The 15,583-nt window shown below is 40.2% G+C and overlaps 1 protein-coding gene across 2 annotated transcripts in view; it reads left to right on the forward strand.

The window, feature by feature from the left end:
* MYO3B (myosin IIIB) overlaps positions 1-15,583 on the forward strand; it is a 428,494-nt gene that overhangs the window by 145,802 nt on the left and 267,109 nt on the right. The gene's annotated exons all lie outside the window — the stretch shown is intronic.

A 15,583-nucleotide genomic window follows, 5' to 3' on the forward strand; every position in this document is an offset into this window, starting at 1 on the left:
AAGACAAAGACAAAATCTTGAAATCAGCAGGGTAAAAACAACTGACAATGTGCAGAGGAGCATCAATATGATTTACGGCTAACTTACCACCTCGCTTAATCTGGCTTTGGTAATCAGAGGGCTGTGGAACGAAATATTCAAAGTACTGGAAAAAATTGTCAACCAATAATTTTATGTCTAGCAAACCTGTCCTTCAAAGTGAAGGCAAAATAAAGGCAATCGTAGATAAAGACTGAGAGAATTTGTTGCCTTATAAGAAATAATAACAGTTAGGGTGCCTGGATGGCTCAGTCGTTAAGCATCTGCCTTCGGCTCAGGGTGGGATCCCAGCGTTATGGGCTCGAGCCCCGCATAAGGCTCCTCCACTGGGAGCCTGCTTCTTCCTCTCCCACTCCCCCTGCTTGTGTTCCTTCTCTCTCTGGCTGTCTCTCTCTGTCAAATAAATAAATAAAATCTTTAAGGAAAAAAAAAAAAAGAAATACTAAAGGTTGTCCTTCAGGCTGAAAGGAAGTGATAACATGATAACTGAAGTCCATAGCAAGAAATAAAGAACTGAGGAAATGGTAAACATGTGAGTTAATGTGAAAGACTCCTTAAATATATTTTTCTCAGTTTCTCTCAACTTTGTTAAAAGAGAGATGATTTTATGAAGCAGTAATTATAAGCATTGTGTTCTTAATATTAGACAATATTGAATCCAGGACCCAAACCATTAAATTAGTTTAAGAAGGGCACTTTTTAATAAATGCTATTTTTAATGAAGATATAAGAAGTATATTTATGGCATCATGCTCATAAAACATGAACTACAAACTATATAAATTACAAGGAGATATACATGGCTGCAGAAGTTATTTATTGAACCTCTTTCAATCCATGACATACATCATACATAAAAAATAAGCAATGGTCTAAGTTTTTGTGGAAGTTTCAGAGACACTTGTAAAGAACATTCTGTATTCATAAGGGACAAGGTTTGATCTATATATTTTTATATAATTGCGTAGTAATATATATTTATATTACATATATAAATGTACTGTACATATATATACTTATTTAATAAATATATACTTATTTTTGCCTCTCAAAATCTAAATGGAAATTGAAGAATATATGGAACATATTAATTATCAAAATACTATATATCAGAATTAAGGGGAAATAGTTAAAGCAGGGATTAGAGGCAAATTCATAGCCCTAAATACTTATATTAATAACCAAGAAAGAGTGAAAGTAAATAAATTAAGCTTCCCATCCAAGAAATTTAAAAAAAATTTAAAACCTCAATAGAAGAAAGTAATAAAATAGAAGTGGAAGTTAATGAAGTAAAATAATAGGAAGCAGTAGAACCAGTATATATATCATGAGCTTTTTTTGGCTAAAAATAACAAAATAGATGACTTGTTAACTAATCTAATCATGAAAAAAAGAAAACTTAAACATAGATAATTTAAAAAAGAGGGAAGTAACCACAGACACAGAAGAAATTAAAAGAATCGTGGGTGGCTACTTTACACAATTTCTTGCAATAAACTTGACACCTGAACAAAATGGGTTGTTTTTGTAGGGGCATATAATTTAGTAAAAGAAAGGATAGGAGGCAAACAAGAAAGCAGCATTATTCACTTGTCACGACTAGGATGAAATGAGAGAGATTACAGGCTTTCCTCAGGCATGGTCTGCGACCTTAAGAGAGGACAGTCAATGGGCATTGTGTTTACTCAATAAGTTTCTGATGGTGTGATGCATTTATTCATCGTCATCTGTATTAATATGCAAAAACAAGTTATAACCTCCCATTTGCTGAGTATGCTTGTGTAAATATACTTGCTAGCATTGAGTGTTCCTGCTAGAAGAGTAGAAGCACTATGATAATATCACACAGCTCCTCACCCACACCCACCCCAGGAAGGGAAAGCAGAATGATTTTTAAAAAGGAATCTGTGAAATAAATACAGATTCACTCATCAGTATGTCTCCAGCACCCCTCCCCCATATTTCTGTCCCTTCAAAGGTTGCTAGGCAACCCAGTAGAAAAATAGCCAAAGCCCTTGTAAAGAGAAGACATGCTTACAATGTCAGAAAAATAAACGTGGGCTTGCTCACTTGGGCTTGCTCACAAACTGCCAGGACTTGCGACATAATTCATTCAGTAGCAATGATTGTAATTGATCTTGAGGATGGTGAAAACAATTGACCATAATCTACCCAGAGGAGACATGACTCAAACCACCCAAGTGTGAGAGGGGGTGCTGCTGTGGTGGTACCTTTTGCCCTTGAAAGGGAATGAAAGCTCAGTGGTGCCTGCTGGGGCCAGTCTCTGCCTAAGTCTGTTTGATTCCATTCTTGCAGTTAGCACAGTCTCTCTAAAACCTCTTTAGAGTTCACAATTAACACGCAGACCTCCTTAGGAACTGCCGCTTCATCTCCCCTGGCATTTAATAGATCTACTTGATTTTAAATGGAGCCTGCTTCTGTGGGCATTGGCATGCCTATTGTCTCTGGTGGCCCAGGCTCAGATTGCTCTAAGGAACTGCACAGCCTTCCTACCTGGTGTGTATGCCAGGGTCTGCTCGCAGTGACAGGTGTTGATATTCAGCTGTTAATTTCCCCCATTAGAGACAATGTGGTAGGATCTGATGATACAATCTGTTCATCTGAGGTCTGCCCTGCTTTTTTCCTATCTAGAATATATTGCTAACTTTATTGAAACAATAAAAGAAGGAATAGATTTGCAATCTGCCCTTTAAATGGTTTTGCTTTGCTAGGAAAAAAAATCCATAGCAGTCAATTTCTTTTTGTCTATTATAAATTTATTAACAGTGTGTTGTAATTAGGTGCATGGCTTTGCCTTAGAGGACAAATGGTGCTTCTTGAACTGTGACATTAGTCTGATTGTGGTAAAATAACCCATTTGGTTTTACCAGCTGTGACTTTGGAGGCAGCTGAATGACAGAGGATGCATAAAACTCAACAGATGAAAACATTCTCAGCTCTACTCCCTATTACTGATCCTTCTGCATCCCAGACAAAATATTCTTTGGATTTGCTTGCTAATGTCTTGGTGATCTGAAGAGTATTGTGCTTGAGCTGGCTTATCAAATTGGGCCCCTGTTCTCCCATTAGTATGATGTAAATTGCTCCAGCAGACTCTAAAGATGTTGTGTTGTCTAATTAACCAAGAGGAATTCTTAAGTGGGGAAGCAGGACAGCTCAGTGGTTGCAGTTGTGCTTTTTGAGATCAGGCTGCCTGCACCGCAAACCTTCTAGCTTCTCTAAGCCTTGGTTTCTTTATCTCAGAAACAGGCAATTGTGTAACGTGCCTCACAGAGTATATGTGAGGGTTAAGTGAGTAAATTCTTAGCACAGTGATTATACGTAATAAGCTCTCAAGAAATTAAGGATAAGGAAATAATATTAGACTCTGCAGAAAAAATGGTCCAGCTGAAGGAAAGTCATGGGTTCCTGACTGGGCTTAAGAGAATAGGGGGAAGAACCGTTATCAGCTCCCTTCAGCCTGCTCACTATCTAGCACTTGTTAACTATGTGGGTAGGAAAGGGAGCCCAGAAGAAAAAGGGGTTCCCGTCTGTGGCCATTATCCTGGCAAAAGAGTTTTGAACCACACTGACTTTCATTAATTCTTTTCTAAGAAAAATCTTGAGGCAGAGAGACAGGAAAGAATAAGATGAATTGTAATACTACCTGACTCTTCAGTTTTTCAGCTCACACGAAGTTGAGACCGTAGACATGATAAGCCATGAGGAGATTAAGTCCATGTTTGTGGTCCTACCCGCTCACTGGTCCTTGTTTTGAGTACCTTTTTCTAAGTTTTTATTCTTGTCTTGCCATTTATCCCAAGTAAAGTTTTGGCCAATAAAGGTTTACAATAAGATGCTTTTCAGAACATTCCCATTTCAATAAGAAACTTCTGGGATAGAAAACAATGAGTCTTAATGAGGAAATTTCATGCAGCATGACAAAACAAATTTTTTAGGTGGGGGAAGATGGTTTCCATTATCTCTTAATGGAATATCTCTGAAATATATCCAGCAAGTGCACTCCCTTATCTCTTAATTTCATATCTCTGAAATATATCTAGCAAGTGCACCCAATATCAGAGGATACTGGACTCATTCAGTTGATGATGACTGGCAGTAGTGTATTGCAAGCCTGAAATAGAAATCTCCTAAAAAATTTTAGTTTCATCTAAAAATAAAAAAGAACATCGAAACACTCCAGCATTTCTGTTTTCCCATTCACTTCCTTCCTGCACCAGTCATCAATTTAGTCCTTTTCAGCTCTGACTTTACCCTTCTTTGCCCTGCTTTGTGATACTGGAGTAGACTCCATAAACATTCCTCCTTTGCCATATGGCAGGTGTTAGGCTTTGTCAGTAGAGGGCAGTGGAAGGCCACTGCAGGAGAAAAGGGGCCTCTTCTGGTTTTGCTATATGTCTTTCTTCTTGTTTCTGTGGCTTTTGCCTCCCAGTGGCATTTGGAACACCCAGTGGTGCTTGCCCTATAGCAAGTTTTACCAGTACTCATTGAGCAGCTTCCCACTTAAGCATCAAAGGCATCCTAGCAGGTGGTTTCCTGTTTGCCAGCCCTAGCTTGTCCCACCTCAGAGAACTTTACCTCCTGTGGGCCATAGTCACAACTTTTCCGGAGAGTTCTGAGTCTCAGTCTTGGTTTTGGGTCAGGGGCTCTTCTAAATTAGTTTCTTCCCTGGATATTCTGTCTCAGCTAGAGGCAGTAGCTCTTTTCCAGTATCTGCCCTTCCTGTACTTGTTAGAGTTCTTTACTCCTCAGTGTCTAATCCCCTATTACAAGTAAATAATTATATTAAATTTTCCCTGTTCAAATTAATAGTATTTTTCTGCTTTCTCATTGGACCCAAATTGATAGATCCTCAGAGATCAGGTATGATGTATACAGATGGCGAGTTTGGAGAGGCATATCGCAGCTCTTTTCCCTTCTCTTGGGAGTCAGCCTGCCCTGGGTAATTATTCTCAGGCAGCAGTCAGCTCAGTGGCCAAGGCCCTGCCCCTGAGTGAGAACCTATGGTGGTCCAGCCCTGGTCCCCCACCCAAGACCTGCCAGGTAAGTTTGTCTAACTCTGTCTTTCAGTTTTAAAACCCAGCTCCCTGCAGATGAAAGCCACATTCTCCAAGATCAGCTTTCTCAGTAATAAAGTATTATTTAGGATCCAATCTGCTGACTACTTTATGTTATTCCTAAATTAGTTCACAGCCCAGACAGGAAGAAATCTGACTTTTTATTGTCTCCTCCTCCCTCACTCTCTGATGATTTTCATATAAAACAATGTAAAATAACTTATCACCAAAAAAATTTTTTTAAAAAGGGTACTTCAGGAAAGCACAGCATGTCTAGCATGTCTGTTTAGCATTGCCTGTCCTCTGGCCCACTACCCCATCACTGTGATATTCATGCCAACGTATAAAGCTGTTTTTTCTTAAAATGCCACCGTAATTGGGGAGTGATTCTGTATCTCCAGAATGCTTAGGCACACCATAACGTTCACCTTCAGTGAGTGGGTTCCCACAGAACCCACATAAACAGTCTAGAATGGTGATAGGAAAACATTTAGAAAACAACCTGATCTATTCAAATCTCTTTACAATCATGAATTAACAGATTATTCATTTAAAACTGTGAAAAAAATAGACTTGTGGCTTCCATTCTGTGCATGAATGGGTCATTAGTCAGCCTTTGGGCAAGGTCAACTTTCCTGATACATCAGACTTTAGCAGTTGGACTTGATGGCATTGCTGAGTTCTTGTTGAAGGAGGACATTGAAGAACCAGGTGTCAGTAAATGATCGCATTGGCTCAGACAGTGAGCCACACACCACTTGTCCCCTTCATCATCTCTATTGACATGGCACCTTTTATTGTCCTTGACTTTCTCCTGTGCTCTGCATGCATGGCTGAGCTGCTTGTGTGTCCTGTGTGTTTGTATAAGGAGAGTACAGTGGAGAGAAAGGTAGCCCAGTGTGTTTTAGAATGAGAAAATGCGACTTTTGTGAACATTTGAAATGTTGGTGCAGTGGCCAAAGATTAGTAAAGCTCTATAACACATCCAGTCTCAAACATAGGCCTGACATAATAACCCCTGACATGGGGAACATAATGTACTCTTAAGATTCTGAGATGACCTTTGAAACAGATTCTTGCAGGGCTGAAAAGCCAGAGGAAATGAACATCCTGTCACTTACTGGTGGTAAATGGTTATGAATGGGTTTGTTATGAGCCCTGTGATTTGATGTGGTAACCATATTTTAAGGATTATAGCTTAACATTGCAAATGGTGTTATTTTAGGGACAGGGTCAAATTAGGTTATTAAGAATCAGAGTCAGAGGCACCTGGGTGGCTCAGTCAGTTAAGCATCTGCCTTTGTCTCAGGTCATGATCCTGGAGTCCTGGGATCGAGTCCTGCATTGGGCTCCCTGCTCAGCGGGGAGTTTGCTTCTCCCACTGACCTTCCCCCCTCTCATGCTCTCTCTTTCTCTCACACTCTCTTTCTGTAATAAATAAATAAATAAATCTTAAAAAAAAAAAAAGAATCAGAATTAAGGATGTCCGGGTGGCTCAGTTGGTTAAGCATCCAACTCTTGATTTCAGCTCAGGTCATCTCAGGGTTGTGAGTTCAAGCCCTTCGTCAGGCTCTGCACTGGGTGCAGAGAGTCTGTGCACTGTCTGCTTAAGAGTCTCTCTCTCCCTCTGCCTCCCTCCCCCGCCTTCCACCCCAACCCTGGTTGTGCACTGTCTCTCTCAAAACAAAAAAACAAAACAACAATAAAAAAACAACTAACATAAAAACACTCAGGTTTAGCCATTTCTTCAGGTTTTGTATTTCCTTATAAAGGCTACCATGTCATGTAAAACTTCTATTAAATAAATATGTATGCTTTTTTCTTATTAATCTGTCCTTTGTTACAGAGGTCCCAGTTGGGAGCTTAAAGGAGAAAGATACTTTTCTTCTCCTACATTTACTTCCTTCCATACACCTCCTCATCTAGTGTTCTCCTTGTAGACTTCTTCCTCTCCTTTTCCCTACTTCAAAGGGTTGACCCTGATTGGGAGATGCCTTTATGGTGGACTCAGCACTTAGCACGGATCTCTTTTCCAACCTGAAACTGTCTTTCACATTTACTGAGGTGCAGTGTATAGCATTGTGATTCTGATTTCTGTGTCATTTTTATATCATCTGATTTTAAAGAAATATCTTCAACTATGTAATTTTTTCAAATGATTCCTCTTGAACAGATTTATAGCATATGTATATTTTGAATAAATCTTGGTCTGTGGCCCATATGTCAAGGTAATTACCCAGAGATACTCACTGTTCAATCTAGGTAGCAGATTCTTGCAAGTGGCAGAATGGAATCCAGCAGCAGGGTTCAAAGCCTGACACGGGTGCAGTTGTACAATTCAGAGTTCCCATTCATACTCTAATCTATGGAGTGGTGACTTAGGGGCACTCTTCACAGCCCTGCAGGGCCTTTTCGTGGTCACTTCCTCCTCTGCTCTGGAATTGCTTACCAGGCCACCTTGAGAAGATGAGTCAATCTGTGCCTACTCTTTTCTACATTTAAGTTACATAGTAGGATCCTAAATATTCAGTGATTAGTGTTCAGTGTTTGTCACCTAAGAAACCTTTCAAAAGTTAGAAATCACATATGACATGTGGCATGTGTAAACCATTTCAGCCTTTGTTCTAGTAGTAAAAAAAATAGAAACCGCCTGAATATCAATGAGTAAATGGATAAACAAACTATAGTATGCCCACATTGAATAGATTTATTGAATAGAAAATAGAAGTATGTAGCATTTAATCCCATTTCTACTGTCCCCAACTGTAAGTGTATTATAAAATTTATATTGTATTTATTATATACTTATAACACAGCAAAGCAGTCTATATGCATTTATATTCATATAAAAAGGTCTGAAAGAATACAAGCCCCCCTGATATGGGCAAGAATCCGAGGTTAGTGGTGGTCGTGAAGAGGTATTTTGTTTTTTGCTTTCTATTGAATGAGTGCAGGATGAGATGCCCCAGAATGTGCCACTTTGGCATAAAGATTATTTTGAGTTAAAAGTAATCAAAACCCAATAGATTCAGGAAAAGCTCTCTGCCTCTCCCTCAACTGCCTCAATTTACATTGGAAAGAAGAGCCTGTATCAGGAAGAGAGAGCTATGAACAGACTCTTCTTTACCTAAGAAATAATCTGTGTAATAGGGCAAACCTTTGTTTTTCCAAACATTTCCTTTCACCTCCTTGCTAATGGTTCTTCTCCCCTTTGTGTTCTCAGGCTCCTATCCCTCTCCTTAGCTCTTCTAAGCTTCATGTTGCTTCATTGTCTTTGGAATTCCATGTCTGCGTGGATTCCCCATGCATATGCTATTAAATTGGACTTTCTCCTGTTTGTCTCATGTGAGTTTGATCTAAATCCAGCTAGAAGGACCATAGGGCAGAGGAAGGTCTTCTGCCCTGACACTATGTGCCTGCATTGGGGAGTTTTCTACATTAAAATGGAGTCATGTATTATGAATAAAAAATTTTAAGTAATTGATTTTGAACAGTTAAGATGTGCCCTAGGAGAAAAGAAACTTTCGCTAGAGCTAAGTGGTGATACTTAGGGATGAGACGCAGATACACACCTAGCCATTCAGCCTCATAAATGAATCTGCCAATTGTAGATCAGGATGGCAGTTCTGTTGCTATGGTTAATACACTCAGAACAGTTATTGTGCTCAGAGTCTTACTTTATTGCTTTTATGAGTAAATAAATAGAATACCATTTGAACACACTCCCAAGAGTTTATTTAACTGCATGTTAATGATTATTTATTAGTTATTATACTAATGTCTTTATGTCTTCCTCTCTATATTCTCCCTCTCCTTCCTTAACACCCTTCTCCCCTCACTAACTGGTGTATGTACCCTGTTTAGGACCTGCCTCAAAATTCACAACTTCCAGGAAGCTTTTCTTAATTAACTCAGTCTCATTGAGGAATTTTTGCTCAGCATCTCTTTGGTGAGTGTGCTTTTGTGTTGGAGGACTTCATCTTGCATCTTCCAGAGGTGTTCCTTGCTAATTGTTTTTCTGTCATTTTTTGCATGTATGTTCTCTTAATTCATCTTCCAGTGTAATGAACTCTTCATGAAATAAAATACAGAAAACAGTGAGGAGTATGGATATCAAGATAGAAATACTTGTTTAAAACCTGACCTGGCCACTTTTTGTTAAATGTTTTTTAAAAAATTTCTTTTTTTTAAGCTGCATTTTCCCCACCTGTGAAACTGGAGTAATAATTTCTATTTCATAGGATTGTTTGGCAAGGAGATTGGTGGTAGTTAGCGCTCAACATGTAGTTAGCACTCAACATGTGGTAGTTATTAGTATTGATCTCCTCCTATCTCCAACCTACAATGCATATGTATATAATAGTCCTGACATCAGATAATGTCTGTGATGAGATTTTAATCATGATTTATTTCCTCCTTTTGGTCAGATATGTTCAGGGATCTGGGGACATTCAGGCATCAAAAGAATAGAAATGAGGCTTGTATTGTCAAATCCAACCCGAATCACCACCCAAGGGGACTCCTTTGTTCCTCAAACCCTGCTTGTGTGAATAATTTAGTTAAAATTTTCTCACATCCAAAGGAACTGTTTCACTTTGTCTAATTTTATGCTACTTTGGGGACCAAGTCATATTTTGTCCTGGCATCATTTCTTGGCTTACTTACAATAGATGGATATTTGTGTGCATTCATTCATGTAGTCATTCATTCAGCAGAAATTTATGGAGTGCTGCTGTGCTGAGTACTAAAGATACACATGAAGCGTGAGTAGGAGCATAGCAGGTGGACAAATTGGGGATAGCACTCGTAAACCTAAAGTACAGCATATGCAAACGCCCTGAGGCATGAAGTAACAAGACCTGCTTTAGGAGCTACAAGTACTGTGCAGTACAGTACTGCAGCATCAGGTGCACGCAGGGAAGTTGTTTGAGACGATTTGAGGTAGATGGACAGGCAAGGCCATTTGTACATCATGCAGAGGGTTTGAGACTTTATCATGCTGGCAGTGTGGATCTACTGAAGAATTTTGAACAAGAAAATAACAAGGTCAGATTTGTATGTTATAAAGAAATTCTAGCTGCCAAGTGCAAGATGGATTAGAGGGAGATGAGGATATAGGGAAGGAGAAAAATGAGGCTGTGGAGTAGTCTGGGTATGAGATGATAAGTGACTGAATTAGGACACGAAAGGGAATGAGGTGATTAGAAAGGAATGTAGGGAGTAGAATTCATAGGACTTGGTACTCAATTGATGTATTGGTTTTCTATTGCTGTCATAACGGATTACCACAAATTTAGCAGCTTAGCATAGCACAAATTTATTATCTTCTAGTTCTATAGATTAGAAATCTGACATGGATCTCACAGGGCTAAAATCAGTGTGTTGGCAGGGCTGTACCTGTTTCTGGAGGCTCTAAGGGAAAATTGGTTTCCTTATTCATTCTGGTTATTATCAGAATTCAGTTCCTCACATTTGTAGAATTGAAGTCCCCATTTCTTTGCTGGGTATCAGCAGAGACCCATTCCCATCTTTCAGAGGCCACATGCATTCTTTGGCACCTGACACCCTTTCCCTGCCTTACAAACCAGCAGTGGCAAGTAGAGTCCCTTTCACATTTCAAATCTCTCTTGCCTCTTCTTTCTGCCTCTCTTTTCTACTTTAAAGAAGGAGAGATTAGGGGCACCTGCGTGGCTCAGTTCATTGGGCATCTGACTCTTGATTTCAGCTCAGATTGTGGTCTTGGGGCCACGGGATTGAGCCCCATGTCACTCTCCTCACTCAGTGGAGAATCTGCTGGAGATTCTCTCCCTCTCCCTCTGCCCCTCCCCGCAACGCTCACATTCTCTCTCTCTCTCTCAAATGAGTAAATAAATCTTTTTTTTTATAATGATTTTTTATTATATTATGTTAGTCACCATACAGTACATTCCCGGTTTCCGATGTAAGGCTTGATGATTCATTAGTTGTGTATAACACCCAGTGCACCATGCAATACGTGCCCTCCTTACTACCCATCACTGGCCTATCCCATTCCCCCACCCCCCTCCCCTCTGAGGCCCTCAGTTTGTTTCTCATAGTCCATAGTCTATGAGTAAGTAAATCTTAAAAAAAATAAAGGACTAGAGATTAAATTGAGTCCATCCGGATAATTCAAGGTAATCTTCCACATCCTTAACCTTAACCACATCAGCAAAATCCCTTTTGCCATGGTAGGTATTCATAGGTTCTGGGCATTAGAATGTGGACTTCTTTGGGAGAGCCATTATTCTGCCTTCTCCAATTGGATGTGGGGTTATGGGAAGGGGTAGAATCCTAGTTTCTGACTCCAACAACCAAGTAGAAGCAGATTTAGGGGAAGAAGATAAGTTTGTTTTTGAACATGCTGACTTGAAGGTGCGCCTGGGAAATCAAAATGGAACATCTGGAAAGTGGTTAGATGCACTAGCCAAAAGGCAGAGGAGAAATCAAGGCAGGAGATAGAGATTCGGGAGCTGCTGACATGTAGGGAGCCCTCAGTGAATGTGGAGAATGGGAAGAGAATAGGGCCAGGAACAGAATGCTGGGGCCAGTAATATTCTAGGTGCACCAGAGAGAGCAGCACTCACAAAAGGAACTCAAGAACAGCCTACGGGGTCTCAGTTTCTTGTTGACACATTTCTTCCTTTCTCCTCTGCCTGGCCTGTGTTCTCCTCATTCCTGGTTTTCTCCCTACTCATAGTTTCTGCTTCCTAAAACTTCAGCTTGCACATTGTGCTCCGTGACCTCTCCCATCTGCCCTGTCATCATGGATCTCTTAACTTCAGCTCTCATTCTAAACTCCTTCATTCTTTTGTTTGTTTTGTGTTTATTTTTTTAGTTCAAGGTGGGGGAAAAACCTAGAGTCAGACTGACCCAGATCATCATTTTGCATCGTGCCATGGCATAGGCCAACAGTTTAAATGAGGTTTGGCTATCCAGAGTCCAGGTGCCCACCCCAGTCAGCTGCTTTTCCATGTCAGGAACTAGAATGAATTCAGGTCAGCTGTTCAGAAAAGCCGTTTATTAGGCTTTGGAGGAAGAAGGTTCACTTGATCTCCATTGTATTTGCTGGACCCAGGTCAAAAATGGTCATATAATAGGTTCATCTTTATAGAAATTGAACTTGGGGTCCAAATCATAGGAGTAAAATCCAGGCAGGCAAAAACTCAGATCAAACACAGGTTTCCCCTGCTACCCAAAAGTAGAGTGTTCCAATGAACCTTTCTTGAGCCAAAATAGTGTAAAGCGAAGAAGTGATTGCCATTAATTTATATAGAAAAATTTTTGAGCATTCCCAGACCCAAAAGATAACCTCTTTTAGGCTTTTCTAATACCTTAGGACACATATTGCAAACAGATACACAAAATAAATCGAGATAAAGTACAGATGCTCACAGACATGATTCAAGGCTATGGCAGCGTGATGCTGAGAAGTTGAGTGTAGTTCCTAGGGAAGGAGCTTGGTGGGGCCTCTCTCACTGCTAGGGCTTTGCACTGCCCCTAAAATGGCTTGCTGCAAAACAAACACTGAACACTATTTTCACTTTTTGCCTTTTTTGTAAAAATAATATGTTTATAAACATTATCCAAATTAGAGCTGGTTATTTAGATTCACAATCCTTCTGGCCACTCACCGTTCATACATTCTGCAGGCTCTTGACATCCATACACGTAAGTGAGGGATGCCTGCTTGTCTCTGAATCACAGCTATGCACTAGCTCTCCCATCACACTGAACGTGAAGCATCTCCTCTCCTTTTGGAAAGAGACCCACTGGGCAGGGTTGCAGCTTGCATCTGTGGTATTGACAGCCAAAAAGGTACCATCATTACTATTTGGTGCTCCTCCTGGGTGGCAAGAGAACTGGAATTTATATTGCCAGTGCAAAGTACCATAAAGCCTTCAAATTCCTTTTAGTTGTCATTACACACAAATAATAATCTTTCACCAGATCTCTATTTACTGATTCTAAGTATGCTGGATCATCTCCAGGAAGGACAGGACACCTACCTACAGGGTCACATAAGCTTCTCTGAAACCAAATTCCTATGTTGCCGAGCTTCAGAGAAGATGCTTCCTTGTGTGGGGTTCATGTGAGGCCACCAGGGATTGGTGATGGTCTGGGTGAGTGGTGATCTCCTGCTCCCCCCTCTATGCCCTGCTGCAGAGGTTCAGGCCAGCTCATACACCATTGCCCCGGCCTGTAGTTCCTGTTGATAACCAGACTGAAAACAGGCAAGTGCAGTGTCCTCTACACAAGAGTGGATGCTTGCCATCCATTTCTCCGGTTGACCCTTGCTGGGTCATTCTTTAATTGAAGCAGAGGGCTGTCCCTTCATGCTCAGCTGGCCAATGTTGAGCCTCCTAGGGTTGTTTTAATCAAGTCTGTTTATTCTGTCTACAAGTGACTCTTGGTCATGGTTAACTGCTTTAGGGGTGAATTAAGTCTATTAGATAGTAAATTGCTTAAGCGTGTCTTCTCTGTGGAACTGACCTCAGTGAGAACAGAATGAGCAGAAAATCTAAGAGGAGCAAGGAAAGTTCAAATTCTGGAAAGGGCTCTAGAAGATGATGTAGGATAACCTCACTGAGAGGGGCCGTATGAGGCCCACAGCTGGGGCCTCAAACAGCTGGAGCCAGTAAGAACAGGTCAGCTCAAATAAGCACTGAAGCAGAAGTTATATGATGGTACTTTTAGTATTTAAAAAATACAAGGAAAAGATGAAGGCAAATATTGTTGAATAAAATGAATGAGAAGGAGGCAGTCTCCAAAATAACTGAAGGGCAGCCTTGAGCTGCCTACTCTTTCTAGCTGGGCACACAGATAATTTTCCTTTGGGTCTTTGAATCAGAAGATCTGAAGGATAATTAAATTCTTATGCAGAACAGGGAAATTGTATACTTCTCTCTTATCACTCTTCCTTCCCTCCTGCTCTCTCTCCAGATCCAAAAGAATCAGATAGTCTAGCCTCAAAAAATTACTCATGTTCTTTGAACTTACCAGACGTTTTTATACTTCTGTGACTTGGTACATGTTGTTTTCTAAGCCTGTTGTGGCTTCCCTCTCCTTCTCTGTCTTGAAAAATCCATCTTAATCTTCAGGGCTCAGTTTAAGTTCATCTTCTTTATAAAGTCTTCTGGGACTCACCAGATTAGGGAAATTTTTCCTTAATTATGTCCCACATATCTTTGTGTATTTCTGTATCACTTATCAACTTATGTTCTCATTATGTGATAGGATAGTACTCTGAAAAATAATTGGCTCATTAGGATTAATTCCTTTATAACAATGGCTTAAAAAGGATGGAAGTTTACTTCTGTCCTGTTAAGGAAGACTAATGGGAAGCAGTCTAGAGCTGGTATGGCAGCTTTTCAGTGTCATCATGAATCTAGTTTCCTGTCTGTCTTTTTTGCCATACTCAGCTTATGGCTCTCATTTTCAAGTTTACCTCGTGTCCAAAATGGCTGCTTGAGCTCCAGCTATCACATCCACACTCCAGGGAGCAGCAAGGGGGAAGAAGGAAGATGGCATGTCTCCCATCTTTTGAGAAGGCTTCCTAGAAATATCATTGAACAATTTTAATTACTTATCATTGGCCAGAACTCAGTCACATGGACACATCTAGCTGCAAGAAACTCAGGAAAACGTAGTCTTTATATGGCAGCAGTGTGTCAATAAAAATTGTGACTCAAAAAAATGAGAGGAGAATGGGTATTGAGAGGCAAATTGCAATCACATTATCTGATACGTTTTTTAATTTCTGTCATTCTCCTGCCTCCCATTCCTTTGCCTATTGAAGCTAAGCACTCTGTGGCTTTAGGAAGCCGTTAGAACCCAGGCGAAAACAAAGATAACATATAATGTGTTTAAGTTTACAGTCATAATTCAGATATACAGAAATATAACTTTCTCTGTTTGCTGAACTTGATTTGCCCAGAAGCCCCTACTTCCATTTATGGCTATGAAAAAAGCTCTTACCAATTAAAGGTAATGTCAGTTCTATTTTAAAATGTAATCTCTTTGGGTAAGTATTCAGCCAAGTGCAGGTGTCTTACCTTCCCTTTATCCTGCCTTCTCACTAGGAAGTGGTCTGGTTACCAGAGTCTTTCTGCAGCTCTCTAGTTCTCTTGGACCTCCACTACTTAGTTCTGTTAGATGTCTGTCACCGTCTCTCCCCAGGGACCCCATGGGGTCTTAGCTGTTTTGCTTTCTTCAGTGCCTGTCACAGAAGTTGACAAACAGGAAATGGTTAAAAATTTGACTGATGAATTTATGAGTGTACTTTAAATGCATCACATAATTAACTCACATGGTAGCATAATGATCTGAAAATCCTTATAAAATTTCTCTAAAGCCCCTAGCACTAAGTTTATAGCTTTCTTATGGTATTAATAATACTCAGCTCTCAGTCATAGCGGTTGTGTGCTTGCCTTGCCCCTGCTCCTTGA

Source organism: Ursus americanus, chromosome 1 (assembly GCF_024610735.1).
Source record: "Ursus americanus isolate L20-20 chromosome 1, mUrsAme1.1.p, whole genome shotgun sequence".
Taxonomy (NCBI): domain Eukaryota; kingdom Metazoa; phylum Chordata; class Mammalia; order Carnivora; family Ursidae; genus Ursus; species Ursus americanus.